The sequence below is a fragment of the Tamandua tetradactyla genome, chromosome 13, assembly GCF_023851605.1.
Source record: "Tamandua tetradactyla isolate mTamTet1 chromosome 13, mTamTet1.pri, whole genome shotgun sequence".
Classification (NCBI taxonomy): domain Eukaryota; kingdom Metazoa; phylum Chordata; class Mammalia; order Pilosa; family Myrmecophagidae; genus Tamandua; species Tamandua tetradactyla.
In genome coordinates, this window is record NC_135339.1 from 22,316,557 (window position 1) to 22,339,244 (window position 22,688).

General features: G+C 35.5%; 1 protein-coding gene and 1 long non-coding RNA gene across 5 annotated transcripts in view; one reads left to right on the plus strand and one right to left on the minus strand.

Annotated features, from left to right (window-relative positions):
- Positions 1-22,688, minus strand: part of ADK (adenosine kinase) — a 626,273-nt gene that overhangs the window by 396,129 nt on the left and 207,456 nt on the right. The gene's annotated exons all lie outside the window — the stretch shown is intronic.
- LOC143653687 (uncharacterized) lies at positions 2,502-5,282 on the plus strand. The gene is made up of 3 exons (XR_013161479.1): positions 2,502-2,977; positions 3,257-3,523; positions 5,042-5,282. It is a non-coding gene; the product is annotated as an uncharacterized LOC143653687 (long non-coding RNA).

A 22,688-nucleotide genomic window follows, 5' to 3' on the forward strand; every position in this document is an offset into this window, starting at 1 on the left:
GAAGAAAAGAAGACCAAGTCAGTTGTCACCTTAAAGCAATGAAGGTGACAATGTTAAAGCTTGCCGGAACCTTCTAATCCTGGAAAACTGAGACAAAGAAATTCTCACTATCCCTTTGTACTCTGGAAATGGCTTATTGCAAGGAACCATTTTTCCCAGGACTAGGATAAGACTCAAGGCTAGCCTTCTTCTTTAATTATGACAAGACCAGAATAGATTCTCCACATTCTCATTCTTTTGCCTCATAAATGATTATCTGAAGTGTTTGTATCCACTGATTAACCTGGACAAAATACCTGCAACCTTGACTTGAATAAACTTTAATTAAGCCTTTTTCTTTCCCCAGGACCCTGAACTATGACCCACACTCAGCCTGAGCCAGCCTATAAATTCCTCCTTAACAGTCTGTCTCTAGAACAAACAGGCTGACTTCAAGTATAACTTTCTCTGATCTACACCTCCACCCACCTCCACCTGTTCATCCCACTATCTACACAAGGCTCTAGCCTTGCTCATTCCTCCCTTTAGTCCCTCGTCCACTGTAATAAGAGTTACTTTCCTCCTTCTTGAAATAAGCTTTGTAAATTAGGTCTCTCCTTACCTAAAACTAGGATTTGTTTTTCACTTGGCAAAAGGCTCTAATAAAGATTCTGAGAGAATGCAAAGCTAGACACCATCTAGGGAGGAACTACTTAGAGGTACAGTATTTGTCATCAAAGGGTCAAATAAACAGTACAAAGCAAGGGAGCGACTCATTCATTAATTTACCCATTACATGTTATATACTGTGTTATGTGATATGGACCCAGTGATGAATAAAAAAATAATACATGTGCAATATTCATATAATTAGAGAGGAAGAAAGAAATTAACAATGAATATTACAAATAAATATAAAGGCCCAGCTGGGCTAAAGCGCTACATAAAGAGATATACATTGTACTATATGAACTTGTACATAGGGCGAATGAATAGTCAGAAAGATCAGGGAAGACTTCTTGAGGAAATAACTGGGATGAGGAGGGGAGGAAGAGGCAAAGAAAAGGGTATAGTAAGGGCCAATTCAGGCAAAGAAAACTACAAATGAAAGATGAGAGCACCAATAAACCCAGCTCTAAGACAAGACAGCACCAACAGGTTCAGATGACTGGATAAATGTTAAGGTTGGGAGTAATTCACTGGCAATGAAAAGTATCAGGGCATTCTTTATATACTTTTAGTGGTCTAACCCATGGGAGAAAAAAAGGGTTGCTTAGGGTAACAAAAAAAACTGGTTTCAAAAAACATGCTCAGGCAGGCACGGTGACTCAACAGGCAGAGTTCTCACCTGCCATGAAAGAGACCCAGGTTCAATTCCCAGTACCTGCCCAAGCAAAAAACAAACAAATAAAAAAAACTGATTAAAAAAAACAACAACATGCTCTAAGCTTTCATGATACTTATTTAGCTCTAAGCTTTCGTGATACTTATTTAGCTTAAATACGGACGTGAAAACCTAAAAAGAAATACAACAAAACCCTAGCATTAGCACTATGGGGTGGAAGATAAAAGGTTTATTAAATTGCCTTGGGTGTGATAAATTAGAAATTGATCGCTATCTTCTTTGAAAAAGGAATTTACTATAGGTTTAAGTAAATAACAACTTGGGTACTTAAATTAGTATTTAATTAACATAAAGAGTATGTAAATTAAACACCAAACCCAGAAGTGAAATAAATACTAATGAGTAATCCTCATTGTTCCCAACAAGCCAATAAATCTTCTACAACTGTAGACAACTCGTCAGTAACCAAAAGAAATTAGCTCACTGAATAAAACGTTCAAGAGTTTAGAACAAAATAAACATGCACTCAACATCTTTACTACCAATAAGAACCAATGCACTTGGAACCTTGAGTAGGACATGACATTTTGTTGGTCTGTCCAGAGTGATGCCCCAATAAATCCCAGAGTGATTTGAACAGTGAATAAAAAAGTATTTGCAAAGTCCCCTTTGGGGAATGGTGAGAAAGGGGGAAAATTCAACTTCCCCAGGTTGAATTCTTGATATTCTCACAAGCAGTGCAGACAATCAAAGCTATAGACTGAGCTCCCAATCTTGGGGTTTGTTCATATGAAACTTAACCTCACAAAGGGTAGGTCAAGCCTACTTAAAATTAGGCCTAAAAGTCACCCCCAAGAGAACCTCTCTTGCTGCTCAGATGTGGCCTCTCTCTCCAGCCAACACAACAAGCAAACTCACCACCCTTCCCCTGTCTACCTGGGACATGACTCCCAGGGGTGTGGACCTTCCTGGCAACGTGGGACAGAAATCCTGGAATGAGCTGAGACTCAGCATCAAGGGATTGAGAAAACCTTCTCGACCAAAAGGGGGAAGAGTGAAATGAGACAAAATAAGTGTCAATGGCTGAGAGATTCCAAACAGAGTCAAGAGGCTATCCTGGAGGTTATTCTTACCCATTAAATAGATATCACCTTGTTAGTCAAATGTAGTGGAGAGGCTGAAGGGAACTGCCTGAAAATGTGGAGCTGTGTTCCAGTAGCCATATTTTTTGAAGATGATTGTATAATGCTATAGCTTTCACAATGTGACTGTGTGATTGTGAAAACCTTGTGCCGGATGCTCCTTTTATCTACCTTATCAACAGACAAGTAAAACATATGGAATAAAATTGAATAATAGGGAGAACAAATGTTAAAATAAATTAAAAGTGAAATGCTGGTGATTGGTGAGGGAGAGTGGTGGGGGGTATGGAATGTATGAATTTTTTTCTGTTTTCTTTTTTTTTTCTGAATAGATGCAAATGATCCAAGAAATGATCATGATGATGAATATGGAACTATGTGATAATACTGTGAATTACTGATTATATATGTGCAACGGAATGATCAAAAATTGAAAAAAAAAGAACCAATGCACTGACCAGTTTGGGGCCCCATTACTCTATTTCCTACTCTGGAGAGAATTTGTTTTGAGGTAAATAGCTGTGAAGGGTGGAATGTTTAATTAAGTTTCTTACCTTAAAAGGTATCATCAAAGTGCGGGAGTTACAGATTTAGCTCAATCCAACTAATGGAAAATGTCTGCCATATAGATTTTTCAGCTATAGTTTATTGAGATTTTATTATATATAAGTTACATGGTTAACTATTTTGTTCATGTGATGTCATTTAATTCTAACAACTGACCACTACTGAGGTAGGTTCTCTCAGGAAAAATTGTGAAAATTTTTGAAATGTACCAAAAATATTACAGGTTCTCATCACTGAAGGCCTATGCAGAGCCCTTGAGCAATGATGGTTAATTGAGGTCTGTCCTGGACAATGTGCCTGGGACTACCCACTTTGGGAAACACCAGACAACACCTACGCACCTACAGCCAAATGACCCTCGCCTGAGTGAGTTATCTTTAGAGAAGGGTGGAGTCAGCCAACCCACCTAAATGTACTATCTACCACCAGGCACTGCCCTGGAGAGAAGGGAAGGGAAAAGAAGGCCTGGAACAAGGAAGGAGGAGTGAGAGTAAGTAAAGCAAGTCTATAAAAGCAAAGGATCCTACATTGCCCATTACCTATTGCCTCTTGCCTTTCATCTTTCTTTTTTTGTAAGAGTGCCTGCATGTATTCTCACATGTGTATTCAACACATTTTCTGCCTGCTTAAAAAAAAAAAGCCTATGCACTGCTTAGAGATTAGCTAATTCTATGGGATTTACATGTTTCATTATCTTTGAGTTATACTATGATTCTGTAAATTTTAAATACTCACAGCAATAATTCTTGTCTATTGACAAGCAAATAAATTCTGCCTCATGCAACTGTGGGAATGCATGAGTCCAAATTTTATAGGGCAGTCGCAGGCTGGCAGCTCCAAATAAGGTCTTCAATGAATCCCCTAGGAGATGCTGAATGGCTAAAACAGTGAGAGATTCGATTTTTGACTTCTCTGATTAAACATTAGTAATTGTAGAAGGCATTCCTCTTGGCCAAATGCAGAGGTAATGAGCCATGGATGCAATCAAAGTGCTGATGATTTAATGAAACAGCCACAAAATGTCCTTGTAGAAACTGTTAGGCCAGTGCTTGCTTGAGAAGACAACTGGGCACCAATCACCCAGCCAAGATGACACTTGAAACTAACCACAACAGCTTCCAATGTCTTTTAGAGGCCTTTCTCCTTCCTTGCTGAATCCCATCCAGAATCAAGTGCTGCATGGAGTTGTTACTATCTCTTTAGTTGCTCTCTTTTTACAATTTTTGGAACATACATAACAAACTTTCCTATCTCAACCACTCCCAACCATACCACTCACAATAATGTACTATCACTGCCACCATTAAATTGGGAGATTTTTTTCAGCTATTAAACAAATGAATCAAATCACAGTTGGGTCAGGCATATGTGTCCCCAGTAGGTACATGAGGGTTACTCTGTTTTCTCTGGAATATAGACCAAGGATCCACACCTTGGGAAGGTGGGCTAGTTCTGTGCTTAGCCAGGGAGGAGTGGAGTTAGGGAGCCACGAGACCGTACTACTTTTAAGAAGCTTTTTTTTTTTTTGCATGGGCAAGCACCAGGAATCAAATCCGAGTCTCTGGCATGGCAATCAAGAACTCTAACTGCGGAGCCACCATGGCCTGCACTTAAGAACCCTTTTGAAGAAGTCTTTTTCTTGATTCAGTGATTGTCCCATTACTGCAGTCCTTAACAGTTTTCTGTTTTTTGAGAAAGATGTTTCTGCCAGTTCTTGAAGGTTGTTCCAAGCTTCTGTGGGGGAGACCCCTATTATTATCATTTTGCATTAGTGTGATACCTTTGTTATAACAGATGAAGCAATATTATTATAATCATACTATTAATATAATACTATCAACTTTACATTAGCGTTCACTCTTCGTGTCATACAGTTCTAACTTATACACAATCTAAAATTTCCCATTCTGTCCATTTTCAAAGAAAAATTCAGTAGTATTAATTACATTTCCAAAGTTGTGCCTCTGTCACACTTATCCATTATCAAAATTTTCTATCATTTCTACAGAAACTCTGTGCCAGCTGAAAGGGAGTCTCCATTCCCCATAACCACCTGGCCCTGGTTAACTTGTATTCTTGCTTTTAACCTGACGAATTTGATAGTCTGCTTATTTCATATAAGGGAGATCATACACTGCTGTTTTGTGTCTGGTTTCCCCTCAATATGCTCTCTTCAAGGTTCATCCAAGTCATAGCAAGCACCAGAACTTTGTTTCTTTTAATGTTCAATTAATATTCCTTTATATGTATATCCCACATTTTGTTTATTCATTCATGTGTTGATGGACACTTGGGTGGCTTCCACCTTTTGGCAAGTGTGAATAATGCTGCAATAAATATCAATGTGCAAGTATCTTTTTGTGTCCCTGTTTTTTTATTCTTTTAGGTATATAGCTAGAAGTGGGCTTGGTGGGTTATATGGTAATTTTATACTTAACTTTGTGAGGAATCCCCACAAAGTTTTACAATTGCCACCCAATAATGTACAAGGGTTCCCATTTCTCCATATACTTTCCAATATCTGTATTTTCCTTTTTTTTTTTAAATAATAACCATTCTAGTGGGTAAGAGATGGTATCTCATTGTCTCTTTGATTTGCATTTCCCAGATGGCTGACATCCATATCTTTTTATACGTTTCTTGGCCATTTGTGTATCTTCTATTAAGAGCTATCTATTCACACCTTTTTCCTATTTTTTAATTGGGTTGTCATTCTGTTGTTGAGTTGTAGGTATTCTTTATATAAACTTTATATTAAACCCTTATCAGATACATGGTTCCAAAACACTTTCTTCCATTCTATAGGTTATGGATTTACTTTCCTGATTAAGTCCTTTAATGTACATAACTTTTGTTTTGTTTTTTTAATTTTGATGACATCCCATTTATCTATTTTGTTGTTGTTCAATTGTTAGTGCTTTTTAGTGTAAAGTCTAAGAAACTTGGCTAACACAAGGTCCTGAAGTGTTTCCCTACATTTTCTTCTAGGAATTTTATAGTTGAGTTCTTACTTAGAGTTAATTTTTGTATCTGGTACAAGGTAGGGTTCCATCTTAAATCTTTTGCATGTCGATATCCAATAATATCAGCATCATTTGTTGAAGAAATTATTTTTTTCCATCTGAGTGGACTTGATACCCTTGTCAAAAATCAGCTGGTGATAGGGGTGAGGGTTTACTTCTGAACTCTCAAAATGATTCTCACTGGTTGGTGTTTATGTTTTTGTGCCAGTACCATGCTGTTTTGATTACTGCAGCTTTGTAATAAGCATAAAACTCAGGAATATGAGTCCTCCAACTTTGTTCTTCTTTTTCAAGATGGCTAGCTATCCCTCCACATGAAGTTGATGATTGGGTTTTCCATTTCTGCAAAGAAGTTTGTTGGAATTTTGATTGGGATTGCATTGCATCTATAAATTGTTTAGGACAGATTTGATATTTTGACAATATTCAGCCTTCCAATCCATGAACAAAGAACATTCCTTTCATTTATTTAGGTCATTTGTAATTTTCTTTCAGCCACATTTAAAATTTTTCCATGTGTAATTCCTTTACATCCTTGGTTAAGTTTATTCCTAGCCATTTCGATTCATTTAGCAGCTACTGTAAATGGAACTTTTTTTTTTAGTTTCCTCTTCAAATTCATCATTAATAGTGAATGGAAACACCACTGATATTTGTGTGTTGATATTGTACCTTTGCCCACTTTGCATAATTTCTTTCTTAGCCCTCATAGCTGTGGTGTAGATTTTTGGATATTTTTCATATATATGCTCATGACTTAGTCAATTTTAACTTCCAAATACTATGACTCATTTGGAAATGTTACATGATTCTTGAAATATCACCTTTACAGTTTCTTATACTTTGGTTTAATATGTTTCTATTTTAATCAAACAAAATTCAATAAACATGTTTTTTAATGTTTCTAGGAACTCACTAGAAATAGCCGTTAAACCTAATTCTGAAAACTGGTTCGTGACATGATGTTTTGCACTAAAAAGACAATTAAAAGCAATCCCCCAGGAGGAAGCCTATATAAAAAAACAAACACATTGGCATTTACACAATTTTCTTAAAATTTAATTATAGTCAAAACAAAAAATTGATAAAAATTTTACTAGAAGGTAAATATAAATATGGAGGCTTATTTAAATGGGAGATGAGCAATTGGAAGATTGAGAAGTCTAGGATCCAAGAACCAGGCAAGAAATTATAAAACGTAAAACCTAATGGTCCAAGACCATTTCCATTGAGAATACATTTTCCTTTTCTGTAGGAAAAATTGTCGTCATTGTTTTAAACCAGCACCACCCCATGCTTCTGGAGACCACGTTTCATCTTTCCCAGGTCACTACACTGAAGTATGACAGTTGTACAGCCCCCAGTCTGGCCCTGGCTTGTTAGGATGAAACTTTGTATATACTTTGTATGGCATAGATTTTATATTGTAATCATGGCCTATGCAAAAAGAAAAAGATTAAGGAAATTGTAAATTTTATGTTTTAATATGTATGCATGTTTAGTGATGTTTACATTTTGAAATAAAATTTATAATTCATTTAAAAAAAATTATAAAATGGAAATAAGGATCAGAGTATTCGAAAAGAAACCAAGCCAAATGTTTAACACTTACATTGAAGGAAAATCAAATCCATTTATGATGGTTTCAATTGCATTATTAATGAAGAAAATCTTTAATTAGGGGCATAATGTCACCCTACTGCTTTTGGTAAAATGCAGAAGAAAGCAATGTTTGGCAAGGAATATATACAGGTTTAGAAATTTCCATGAAATGATTTGCACTGTAACAGAAAAAGAAGCACTATGTACCCCAAAGAATTTTGTTCTAAATAAGAGAAAAATATACATTAAAGAAATAGGAAAATGCTTACTCTTTCTTATTGAATATAGAGTCATAGAAATCCACAGTCTCAACCTTGTAGGGATTACAGAAAGAAGAAATAATTGCCTCCAATGATGATCTGCTTATATTTCAGATAAACAACGACAAATGATAAAAATTTGATCAAATGCTTGGAACACACTAAATGAAAATGTAAAATGAAATAATTTTTATAAACAAAAAACATTAGAAAAATCAATAACTCAATTTGCAGCAACTATAAAAAACAAGTCAACTTTTATAACAATATAGAATATCTCATGTATTTAGTCATCAGGCTTCTGAAAAATTCAATAAGTCAAATAGAAGCATAAATATCCAAGGAACAACAACAACAAAAAAGTATATAAGCATTAAGATTAACTGTTGTCCCTAAGAAGCATGAGAGTCAATTTACTCAGAACTGTATTTAAAATGATGGATATGTAACTCTCCGACAACCTCCAATTTCTCCCATATCGAAGTAGACAAAGAAATGGATAGAATTTGTGACACACAACTCAAAATCTTTTAACACACAGAGAAGTTCAAACTAAAACCCTCCAGGGAAGAGAAAAATCGCCAGTAAGGACAGCAATTTGATGTTACCAGTTGGGTTCTAATTCTGCTGTGCTTACTTTACTCGCCATGGGATTTTGTCTATCTTATTTAATCAGAATACTCATTAAACTGGAAACTACATTTGCTTGTCTGTCTGATAGGCTGTTGTGAAATCTAGGATTTCAGATATCATACAGTAGTAAAGGATTGTGAAGAGTTAATATAAATGAGTAAAGTGAACCTTATTGATTTAAGAAAACTAAAAGCTCCAGCGTGAGAAAAGAAAACAATGGACACTTGACCTTAATGCAGGGTAACCAGATTTTTATAGAGCCAACCCAGGACACAGATATACAAGACAAAAAGAAAAGTAATGATAAATAATTATACATGTGTTACTACTTTAACCTAAAAATAAGAAAAACATTTATTTGATATTATATATTATTCTGTATTATTAATTTTCTGTTACCTAAGTGCTATTATTTAAATAAAACAATAGGACTAATTAACAATAACGATTAGTAAAAAAATCATCTTAGGACTAATTAAACAAATGAGGTGAGAAAAATAAAACAATATATTTATAATGTTTCCTTTGGGTAAAATATAACAATTTATTTTAACTCAAATCTCTGACATTCAAATTTTGTAGGTTATATTGTGTATTCTTAAGATACATAAATATAACACTTTCTAAAGGAAAGCATGACTACAGTTGAACTAAAAGTTATTACCGTATTTAATAATAATAAAAAATAAAAGCATGTTTCTCTCATGAAATAACAGAGTATTTTTACTTTTATATCTCCTTTTCCAATAATACTTGACTGAACTGACTAGTGCTATTAGGACATCCTTCTTTTTGTCAAACATAAAATACACTTTGATGACTCTTAGCAAGCTCACTAATTCCTGATGCCACTTCAATTGCGATAACATCAAGCTAACTATCCTCTCAACAAAAGTGTTTTCACATAGAATACTTACGATTTTACTTATTAGCAACAGCAGGTGTTCAAATGTACAGGAATTCGTTCTAGCTCTAAAAACTGTCATGTATCTTGTTTACAGTGGCCTGTTTTAGTATATCAGCTATGTATCAATCATGTTCTTTGCATTTATAAACTCATCATACAGGTTATTCATGTTTAAAATGCCCATCATTTTAAAACACTCTGAAGCATATTAGATATCATCATAAGTTAAAATTCTTTCTCTGAGAAATGTTTTTAAAGCATGGTTGTAATTTGTGAAGCTAAAGTTGGATTCCAAATAAGTTACAGTTTCAGTGAGGAAATTGAGAAAGTCCTATTTAGCTTAGCTGCTCTTTTCTGGTGACAACTTATTTAAATTCTGAAGCAATCTTATTTCCTAAAAATGAGACAATGTGAGTGTTTTCTTGGCTCTTTATGGCTCCTCAAATATCAGTTTTGGAGATGGCACATAAATTTCTGATGCCCTGTAATCTTTTCTTCACTCTCATCTTTAACATATTGCCTAACTAGACTAGGACATTCTTGTCCCACAGTTTGAAAACACTTTATGGGGCATCTTTCCTATGACTAGCAACAATGAGAGCCATCTTGTCTAAGGAGGTTATCTTTTTCTGTTTCTTTAAAAAATCTCATTAAGTGCTTCTACACATTTTGAGAAAACTAAAATGTGACCAAAAACGTTCATTATGAAAGCATCAATGTCAAGGCAAGCAAATCACACCCCGTTTTTAACAGTCTTATATTCAAGGTGTGAGGGATATTGAGCAGGCATGGTCTTTTTAATTTTCTTTACTAAGACGTTCACGCTGAATGGGATTTGCCAATATTTACATCTGCACTCTCTGCTGAATATGTAGACAGATAAAAGTCCTGATTGTATTTGGACAAGATAATGTTTTATTTTATGTTGTCTGCAATTTCATTAAAATCTTCAAGAACATGATCTGACAAATCAAAGTATGAAAGAACTAACAGGAACAATTTTTTATTGCCGTGACTTGACACATCACTTGATATTCTAAAAGCATGATGGTTGGTAAGATTTGACAGCATGAGCTCTATGCTGAAAGTGGCCAACACATCCTTTATCAAAATGCCCTCTTTAGTCTGCTCAAGGACATTTGAGTTGCAACCTCTGAAATGAACAACACTCAAGGGAAGAATATAATAATGTATATTCATTTATGTGCCATGCCCATGGTAACTAGAGGCTACCACTTTCAACTGAGCATTGATGTCTTTAGGGGAAAACTAAAAAACTTTTGATTTAGTAGTACTTTCCTGTCCCATCCTGGACTTGTGAGATTCAGTCTCTGTATTTGCTCTCACATCACCTTCTCCACCATGCCCAATTCCAAATCATTTTCTGCATATTGTGTTGTATGTTGTTTTGGTTATTTACTTTCCTGAACCAGTTCTATGTATTTGTCTGTTTGTCATTAATAAAAACAACACAGTCCTTTAGCCTTCTTCTTGGTGAAGAGTGGGTCATGCTGCTGGTAGAATTATAATCATTCTCATATGCCTGCTTTATCTGAATTCTTAGAAAACAATGTCATAATAGTCACAAATTAAATCTGAACTATCTCAAAGTAAGTACAACAGTTAACACAAAGTCAAAAACATACTGTTAATATCCACAATTATAATACATTTATTACACAAAGTATTAGCTTTATACTGCTGCCAAAATAAATCACCATAACCTACCAGTATAAACAACACAAATTTATTATCTTATACTGCCAAGGGTCAGAAGTCTGACATGGGTCTCACGAGGCTAAAAATCAAGGCACTGGCAGGACTGTGTCTCTTCCTGGAGAATCTAGAGGGAGAATTTGTTTCCTTGCTCATTCAGGTGTTGGCAGAATTCAGTACATAGCAGTTGTAACACTGAGGTCCTCATTTTCTGGCTGTCAGCTGAGGGCTTGGAGCTCCCGTATTCCATCTTCAAAGCTAAGAGCTCAAATATCTTTCATGCTTCAAATCTCTCTAAACCATTCTTCTTGTTTCCTTTCACTTTTAAGGACTCATGAGATTAGACTGGGCCCTCAGAAATTCAAGATAATCTCTCATCCCAAGGTCCATAATCTTAATCACACTTGCCAAATCCCTTTTGGCAAGTAAAGCATGTTCACAGGCTCTGGAGATTAGGTAACAGACATCTTGGAGGGATTGTTATTCTGGCTATCACATGTACATGTCATATGCAACAATGGGTGATCTACTATTATAAACTATAAATCTTAGCTGCCAACATCACAGCGGTCAGGGTAAAAATACAGAAGATGGATATTTAGGTCATATGAACTTGAAATTAAAATAAGTACTGCTTTCAGCCCATCACCAAAAAATGGGACTTTTCACTTTCCAGGAAGGAGTTTCTCGTGGTACAGGATTTTCTGTGTAAAAACCAGGGTAATATTGGGAAAACCAGGAGAGTATATATTAGAGAGTAATAAACAGAAGTGCAACCCATTGATAAACTAGAAATGAAGAACCACCAAAGAGGAAGTACTTCTTCAGCCCAACAAAACACTGCCACTCAAAAATTTGGGTCTGAATCCAGTTTATCAAGAGAAAGTAAAAATTCAGATCTTTATATGATTTATATCACAAGTTGTCAATCAATGGCAATCTATCCAAACTTTTTTTAAAACATCATATAGAGAAGATCATCAATGGATCATCTTTGGCTACAAGCCACCAGTTTACAATTCTGTTTAAGAGCACAAACTCTGAACTCAGTCAGATATCGATGCAAATAAATAGCTCCAACATTAATTAGCTACTTTTTTGTTGTTGCTAGTTACTAAAATTTTGTCCGGTTTGGTTTCCTTATCTGCAAAATGGGATTTTTTTACAAAATGGCATTTTTTACTAGCTTTTTAATGGCATGAGTTAATTTTGGTTCTTAAATCTGTCTCTTGACTAAAGCTTGTTCTCTGGTACAGAAAAGGGCAAACTAATACACAGGCCAAAACTATTCTCCCAGCAGTTTTTATAAAGTTCCATTGAAATACAATGATGCCCATTTGTTTATACACTGTCAGTATTACTGGATATAAAATCCTTGGATCACACTTTCTATTCTTTTCTTTTTGCATAAACCACTGTGTTGAAATATTTCCTAGTAGTCTAGTGTCCTTATCTTTTTAAGTTCATACTTACCCCCACCCAAGTCCAGTAACTTTACTAGAATATATCTTGGTGACGCTCATTCTGGGTTAAGATTCTTGGGAATATGGTGTATGCTTTCAACACACTCTTTTAAATCTTTTTTAAAAGTCAAGACAGCTCTCTTGAATTACAGTTTTTAATATGTGTTCTCTTTCCTTGCTTTGGTTTCTCTTCAAAAACTCCTATTCTCGGTATGTACAATCTCCTTTGCTTATCTTCAGCATTTATCACATTTAAAGTTTTTATCTCTTTTTGAGTGAATTTTTTTCCTGCTTCAATTTCTCTAAGTGTATTATCTGATGTGTTCATTTACTCTTCCTTCTGGTTTAGTGTTCACATATAAAATTATTTTACTTTTACTTCTAATTCTTTTCTGAGTTCTGTCACCTCATTTCTGAACTTTTTGAAATTCTGATTCATGTTGGTATTGCATGTCTTCTAAGACTTTCTTAATTCATTTTAGCTCATATTGATATAGTAGATTTCAGTACTGATTTGTTCTGTGAGGGCTTTCTGATGTGCTTTCGTTTTCTGAAGGATTTTTATTGTTTGTTCCTCTTTTTATTCTTATCTTTTTATGGGCTCTGACCTCATTTTTGCAGCTAATTTTTCTGTGAAATTAGTTTTCCTGAGACTTTAAAATGAGGCAGAATTTGGGAAATCTTCTCTAACTTCACAGAGCTCTGTTTTGTGTGGTGTTCAAAACCATTTTCTGGCTTGCTGAGATATCCTGGGATTCCCCCCCTGCCCCATTTTAATTTGGACATTCTCTTTCTTTCCCCTCTCTTGTCCTTTCATGCTCAACTTTTTTTCCATTCCCAGCAGTTTCTCCTCAGCGTGGGGGCCCTGTCCTAGACAGGCAATGTGGCTAATCAGTTTTTAAAGCTCCTGGGGCTAGACTGTTCTAGCTTTGTAGAGTACTTTTACTATAGACCTGCTGTACTGAATAGGGCAATAACCCCATTGGTTTAAGACACTGTTCTTAAATTGGCCTGCCAAACTTTCCAGTATTTGTTGACTATTTTGATGTTCTACAGTTTTCACGCTGTCATAAGCCACTCATTCCCCTCCTGCTTCTCACTTTTGTCCACATATGCTACAACCATGCAGGGATTGCTGCTGGTAGTGGTTCATCACCATATGACAATATTTTGGAATTCATCTGGATATCATGTCACTAAGTTTTGTTCTGAATGCTGTCCAAGACTTTTTTTTATTTTCCTATCTAGTTTATTCTGTCTATTTTTAGACTAGGAGAGATTAAAAAACTAAGCTGACAATGTCGTTTTCCCAAAATCCCCAATATGAATTGTCAGAGCTAAATTAGATAATGTATATAAATCATTTAATACTATGACTGGTACAGAAAGCTATTAACAAATGTCAATCATTACTTTTATGAGGTTACAGACCTTAAAAACCATTTAAAAATATAGAAAGGTAAGAAATTATTATTTTCATAGTGTAGTGGAAGACAGCATTAAATATATTAACAGCTATAGAGGACATGAATACATGTCCATTGATAGATATGCAAAACGCCAACACAGTCATTATAATCAAAACAAAAAACACAAACAGGACAGAAACTAGATGCTTTATCCTTGGTGTGCAGAATCAGAAATTCTTTTCTATACTGCTTAAATCATACACTAAATTTCCCAAACATAGCATGAGCATACACTTGATTGAGATGTGAAAAAAAAATTAAAGTACCCTAATAAAAAAAACTGTCAAAAGTGGCTTAAAATTAAGAATGCTACTGAAAATTCCTGTTAAAACTGAACTTGCAGAACTAAACACATAACTCTTAAGCAAATATACAATGAGCTTGCATCAAAGACATCATTTAACATATTAATACACGAGGGAAGCAATAAAATACTGAGATTAAATCTAATAGCACTGAAGAGCTGGGTATATATAGAACAGCTTATAAACAAATGTTAGAATTGGACTACTAGGCTAGATACAAAACTGTTTAATACCCTACAGGGTAATAAATCCACCATCTTCTCTATAAGATAGAAATTTTTGCATCTCTACTAACATAAATGCTCCAATAAAAATTTAAGTCAGGGACTATTAATCAATAGCACACCATGGGTCTAAAACAATACACTCTTTCAGATAATATTTGGGTAGACTTGACCTCCTTTGATCTTAAAAAGGATACTATCCACCTTTCTGCCATATTATTAAGTTTTGGACTTTTTTTTGTCTTAGTCTCCACTCAAATTAAAACTGACCACAGGAAAAATTACCCCAAAATATTGTACCAAGCAAAGAAGCAACTCATTCCAATACACTAACCATTTTGTTCACTAGATAGGGAAGACACTTACAGAGTATATCATTTAAAAACATTTGTTTGCTTTGTACCTGCAGTCACCCTCAAAACAGGGCTTTCCATAAAAAGCATGAAATAATCAGTATTTTTTTCTGAGATTATAATCAACAAGAAGCCTTTAAATAACACTGTGAATTTGTTTTGAGGTGAGATAAAATTTGCAGATTGACATTAAAATTATTTCCATAACAAAAGATATTTTGGGATTATGGACCTACTCACAATCATATCAATGAAAAAGAAATGTATATATGTTAGTATTTGTAATACATATAATTATAAATCTGCATTATCAGAACTACTATGATAATATTTAGCCTGCTAAAGACACAGACAATAAACGTAGCCATAGAAGAAAGGAAAATTCAATGTTTAACGAAACTAGAACCTCCTAGGGAGCTTTAAAACAAAGCTCTCTATCCAAAGAAAAAACAACTCTATGGGAGAGCTCAGAAATCTGTATTTTAAAAACTTCTCCAAGAGACCCTGATAATCAACTAGGGTTGGAAATCAGTCTGAAACGTGTAGTTGATTTAGCAGCAGAGAAAAGATAAAATATTGAATTAAAAATACAGATAGATGATGAGTAAATAATAATGTTTGTTAGAAAACTATTGACGATAAATAAGAAATACTCGAAGTCATAAAAAGCTCCAAAATGATTTCCAATGGAAAAAGTACAAATTGCACATTATGAATTTTGAATAGCACCATTATTAGTGATAGTAATAGAAACAAGGGGAAAATGAGTTGGAAAGAATTTTCACCCTATTTTATAAATTAGAGAAGATTTCAACTACTTAAAAAAATTTACACAAGCGTCAAAAATACAGTACAAATCATGGGTAAAACCTAAATACACAGTACAGTTAATCTTTCAATGTCAAAAATTACAACTATCATCTGATGCTAGTAGGACAGAATAACAACTATTTTAGAAATTCATGTAGCTGTCTAAGAAACTTCCTACAATAAACACAAGAGTCTTGCTCTGTAGTGATTTTTAAAGGTCCTATAGTTCCTTTTTTAAATGTACTGTTATTAAAAATAAAGTTATGTTTCTATAGAACTAAAGCATAGGATTCATATTCACATTCCTTTAAACATTTAATTGAATACTCACTGTATTCCAGGTCTCAAGACTCTGGGATACAAAGACTACTATTACATGGTCTCAATCCTCAAGGTACTCAAAGATTGTGAAATTACCAAAGAAAAAAAAAAGAGCTAAAAACACATATTAAATACAAATATTCAGTGGTAGACTGCTCACTTTCCATACCAGAGACTTGTGTTTGATTCCCAGACCATGCACCCTGTGGTAGTTAGATTCAGTTGTCAACTTGGCCAGGTGAAGGTACCTAGCTCTTTTGCTGTGGCCATGAGCCAATGGTATGTGAAACTCATCTGTTGCTCATCACATCTGCAGTCGGCTAAGAGGCATGCCTGCTGTAATGAATGATGTTTAACTGGCTGGTGCTTAAATGAGACTCTCAAGGTAGCACAGCCCAAGCAGCTCAGGATACCTCATCTCAGCACTCGCAGCTCAGCCCAGGCCTTTGGAAATGCAGAAAGAAATCACCTCGGGGAAAGTTGTTGGAACCCAGAGGCCTGGAGAGAAGGCCAGCAGAGATCACCCTGTGCCTTCTAACATAAAAAAAAAAGAACCTCAGTTGAAAGTTAGCTGCCTTTCCTCTGAAGAACTAACAAAATAAATTCCCTTTTATTAAAAGCCAATACATCCCTGGTGTGTTGCATTCCAGCAGCTAGCAAACTAGAACACACCCAAAAAACAAAAAAACAAATATTCTCTTGCTAAATTTTGTCAAAATTAATCATGATTAGCATATTGAATCCATTTAAATGTCATATATCTCAAAAATGACTTATGTAATTTAACAATATCCTATTTTTAAAGATTAAAAACAAAAAAAAAACCAGAGTAATGAAAGAAAAAAGTTTAGTATGGGAGAAGTACAGAAGAAAATTAAAATCAAACATAATTATACCATACAGAAAACATTTAGTGGTTTTTTTATAGTTTCTTTTTTAACTTACACTTCTCATACTGCTTAGCCCTCCCTCTCATTGATCACTAGTATTTCCATCTACCCCATTTATTTTACCCTTTATCTCCCCAATTATTTATTTTTATCCATATTTTTTTTTTACTCATATGTCCATACCCTGGATAAAAGAAGAATCAGATACAAGGTTTTCACAATCACACATTCACATAATCGTCATCAGTGAATAAAACTGTTTAAAAATGAACAGAGAACATTAAGTGCCAGAGAAAAGGTGGAGAAAGAGATGTACCTATTCACTGTTGGTAGGGAAAGAGTGGTGGTTCCATAGGAGGCTAGGGGTGGCATTGCCATATCATCCTGAAACCCTGTGGCTTGGTACATATCTGGAGGAACTGAGTGTGGGGACATGAATGGACATTTGCACACTGGTGTTTATGGTGGCAGTGTTCATGATTCATAATAGATGGAGGTGACCTAAGAGTATAACGACTGAGGAATGGAAGGGGGAACTATGGTGTATACATACAATGGACTACTAAGCAGCGCAAGAAGGAATGAAGTTGTGAGGCATGCAACCAAAGTGAATGAACCTTAAGAACTACATGTTAAATGAATATCAGAAACAGGAAGACAGATGCTGTCATGCCTCACTCATGTGCACGAACTATAATATGAAAACTCGGTAAACTGAAGTCAAGGGCATGGGTTGTCAGGTTGAAGCCTATGGTAAAGGGTACTAGATTGTAAGCTCTTACAGCAGTCACATATATTCAGGAGTTTACCTTATTTATAAATTCTGAGATAATGAGTTGTTTGTACTTAAGTTGGTCATTCCGGAAACTTTGGGTATTTATATGACAACTGAGACTCAGAGCTCTGAAGCTATGAAATTCAGAAGTATGCCATATTTGAACTGTTTAAAAAGTTGAAAAGGGGATGAGACTTTGACTAAAAATATGAGGGAAGCTGATGTGGATAGGACTAAAGTAGATCAGAACACAGGGTGAGTGATGATATCGAACATATTTTAAAATTTTGACTTATGTGTGAGACCAAGTGGAGAGACGTTTATTTGGTGTAAGATTTACATTTTGGGTGGCACATTGCCTAATTTAACTTGTATAGTCAGTTGTGTTCAATGCAACTGTAAATAGACTCTTGAATAGGGTGTGAGATTTTATAGTTTTTTTAACACTTAGAAACACATAAATAAAAACATGTTGAACTACAAAATTAGGACCACATAATTTTGGGTCTTATTTACTCATATTGAGCATTTTTCCATTTCATTTTTAAAATTACTTTCATTACTGTCTGAATAAGGTTTCATCATTTGACTTTGTCATGACTTATCTATTACTCTATTATTGAGCATTTGAGTTATTTTCAACTTTCAAAACAGGGAGAAATCTGTCTAAACCTGTTGTCATGGGAAGAAATTACCCTGAAGCAATTGTAGACTCCAAGTATATAACCAGGTAAGCAACTGCAGAAGGCAAAAAAAAAAATGTTCACAGACCAAATTTAGTTACTAAAATCACAAGATTTATCTACTTAAAACACACAACAAGAAGGGGGAAAGAATTTGGAATATACCCTAGGGTGCAGCTGAGTAGAAGGACCACAGTACCTGAATATTCGTATGTCATGTCACTCTCTTTACCTCATAAGCAAGAATTTTTTAAACAAGGAATATTTCTTGCTCATCTTCATGTCCATAATATGGCATGGTGCTTTATACATATAAATAAATGTTGTGTGAACAGAACTGAATTACTCTTCATATGGTATACAAGAAAGACTGCTAGTTTGGGATACAGGAGAAGATTTCAACCCCAATGTACCACATGCAAAAATAATAACACTGGATAAGCCACCCAGAACTACAAATTATTTTCTTATTTAAAGACAGGAACAAACAAACCATTACTAGACTATAGTCACAATGAATGCAAAATATTCAGAAAATGCAAAGTAGAAACAATTATTATTTTTATTACTAAGACAAAGCAGAAATCTGAGGGAAGATCTGAGAGCATAAAAGCTATGTAAAAACTAGGATATCAGTAAAATTTGGGGGGGTAGAGAGGTAGAAAGCAGTGAAGACATCCATGAAACAAGACTTTTTTTTTTAGTGAACAGCTAATGGCCATTAAGATCTAGGAAGAGAAAAGGTTAAAGAGGTAGTAAGGAAGGCAGTGTAGGGAGGTGTGGAATTTATTTAGTCCTCTAGAGTAACTAGTAAATAGCCAGGTACTGGCTGTAACAACTGTTTGGGGTAAATCTGTGACTGGACACACATCATATTCCAGTCTGGAACAGGTGAAAGGCCCAAATCATGACACAGTATTTTAAGTAAAGCCCAAACTCTAGAGGCTAGCGCCCCTCCCCCAATGACATGGGATGCTGCTGGAGACACTTTCCTTCAGAGGAAAGAATCTCTCTGTACCAGGAGCAAGGTAAGGCAGCTCAAGCAGGCTTTATCTGTGATTTTCATTTATAAATCTGGACCGCTGGTTGAACCTCCAAGCACAGATAAACTGGAGAAAGCAGCAACCTCCAGATGGGTCCCTGGTCTGGATAAGCCCTAAAACTTACTTAGCCCAGCCTCTCCAGACATCAGATAGTTCCATCTCCCCACTCCATATTAGTGACAGACCCTTCCAATATGAAAAATCCAGAATGGCCATAGCCCAAACACCCCTAAAGAGAGGGATGGAAAGATCAAAGGTGATAGTGGAGTTATACAGAGAAGATAGGATTTAACAAATGAATATGAATGCTCAATCATTAAATTGATATCTCTTTTAGTCTCCAGTATCTTACAGCAGTTAGAAGTAAAAACCTAAAATCGTGGCATTGTACCCATGTCAAAATTTGAAATATGTTCTACAACTAATTGTGGCGCTGTGCTTTGAAATTTATTCCTTTTTTTGTATATGTATGTTATTTTTCACAAAAATGAAGGAAAAAAGTCGATTGTGATGATAAAAAAAAAATTAAGCCTTCTAGCCTCCTATATTCTAGAGCAGCTAAAAGGAAAAATATGAGAGGATTGTATGGTAGTCCATGACAGACTCTGGGATCTGTCCTGTAACTACTTGTTGAAGAGTGCTTTTTTATTTCTATGCTTTGTATATATGTTAAACTACACATATGGTTGAAAGAGGAAGGCTGGGGTGTAGATGACACCAGAAGGAAAGATAGAAGATAAAGCTTGAAACTGTATAACTTAGCAAAACCTAGAGTGGAAAATAATGGTGATAAGATGTACAAATATAAGAATGTTTTTACATATGGGAGAACAAATGAATGTCAACAATGCAAGTTGTTGAAACGGGATGGTATACCAAAAAAACACAATCACCGCAAATGTCTATAGTTAACAGTAACATTGTAATATGCTTCCACTAAATTTAACAATGGCAATATACTAAAGATCAGTAAGGGAGGACATAAGGGAAGGGTACGAGATCCTTGCTGTTGTTTCTCCTTATTTTACTTTTTTCATTATTTATTTTTTTCCTCTTCTTTTTTATAGAAGAAATGGAAAATGCTCATGTAGAGATTGTGGTGGTGGTGAATGCATAACTATGTGATTATACTAGGAACCTTTGATTGGCTACTTAGGATGGACTGCATGGTATGTGAATAAAACAAAATAGAAGGGCTGGATAAAATGTGGAGAGAAAGATTATCTATTCACTGCTGGTAGGGAAATAGAAGAGCGCAGCCACTTTGGAGGGCAGTGTGGTGGTTCCACAGGAGGCAAAGTATAGGATTGCCATTTGATCCTGCAACCCCTTTATTGAGAATATACTTGAAAGAATTGAAAGAGGGACATGAATGGACATGTGCATACTGGCATTTATGGTGGCAGAATTCATGATCTGCAGTGGATGGAGGTAGCCTAAGGGTACGATTAATTGATAAACGGGAGGGTGAACTGTGGTGTATACATACAATGGAATCTTGAACAGCTGCAAGAAGGAACGAAGTTGGGGGGCATGCAACTAAATGAATGAACCCTGAGGACAGTATGTTGAGTGAAATAAAACAGAAAAGAAAAGACAGATATTACAATGCTTCACTAATATGGGCTAACTATAAGGTACAAACTCTGAGAACTGAATTCTAGAGCACAGGTTATCAGGGAAGACTTATGTTTAAGGTTCCTAGAATGTAAGCTCTTACAGCAGCCACATCCATTTCAGAGTTGTAATTCTTATTTTTAAATTTTGAGATGCTGAGCTCTTTGAGTAATCTGCTCATTCCCTGGAGCTTTGCATTTCAGTGTGACACCTGAGACTCAGAGCTAGAGTTCCACAGCTATGAAAATCAGCATTACACCATATAGCAACTGTTAAGAAAGCTGAAAAAGAGATCCGACTTAATGAGAGATATGAATGAAGCTCTACTGGTTAGGACTAAGGTAAATCAGACTAAAGGATGAAGGATGATACTGACTTTATTTTCAAACTTCAACTTCTGTGTGAGACCAAAGGAAGAGACATTTATTTGGTGCAAAATTTATATTTTCGGTAGCACACGATCTAATTTAACTTGTACAATCAGTTTATTTAAACGCAAAAGTTACATGGAACCTTGAATAGGGAGTGAGAGCTTGTTGGTTTGTACAAGTTGGCGGGATGCCCCAATACATACCTGAGTAATCTGGGCAGAAGATTAAAAAGTATTTGAAAAGTCTCTGGGGGACTGGGGAAAAAATGTGGAAATAAAAAACATCCCACCTGGGGAAGACCTGATACGCTCACAAGCATTGGGGACTACCAATTTAACAAGCCAAGCCCTTGATCTTGGGGCTTGCCCTTCTGAAACATATTCCTACAAAGGAGAAGCTAAGATTACTTATAATCATTCCTAAAAGTCACCCCAGAACGCTTTTTTTTGGATTGTCTGTTTATTTCTAAGGAACAAACTCCATCTTCCAAGAAACCTGGAAGCAAAAAGGGAAAGGATCCCAGGGATAACCTACTAATCCCTCAGTAATGCTTACTGTCAGGGACTGGCAAAATGTAAGGCTTTAATTTATGATCTTCATGGCCCATGTTCATCCATGAGTCTCCACGAATTGCTCTTAAATGCCCCTCTCATTTTAGAATGAGACATGTCCGTGAGCAAGTTTTCTCCACAGATATAAAGAAGAGTATGTAATATTTTTCCACCCATTACCTGCTCCTTCAGGTCTTTCAAGTTCATTTCAACCAAAAGCTGACTCCAAGGATCCATGCATCTACAGTGGGCTCATCATATTCTGCCCTGGAAAAGTTCTGGGGCAGCATGTGAGGAACAGCCACAGAAGGTATTCAGCTTGTTGACAAAGGTCGCTGAAGCTACAGCCTGCAATCTTGACGTTCAGGTCAGTATCCAAGAGTAGGTTTTCTGCCTTTAGGTCAAAGGTACAATACATTTCTGGTGGCAGTTCTGCACAGCAGACACCATCTTGTGGAATTTATCTCAGGTCTTCTTTTCTTTTATGCTACCATTAGCCACTAGGCAATCAAATTCTCTTCCAATAATGTACTCCATGACAAGGTAGAATGTTATCTCAATCTTGATGACCAAGTGATTGAATTATGTTGGGGAGATTCAAAGACTTCAATATTATATATTGCATAATAGGTTCTGGAA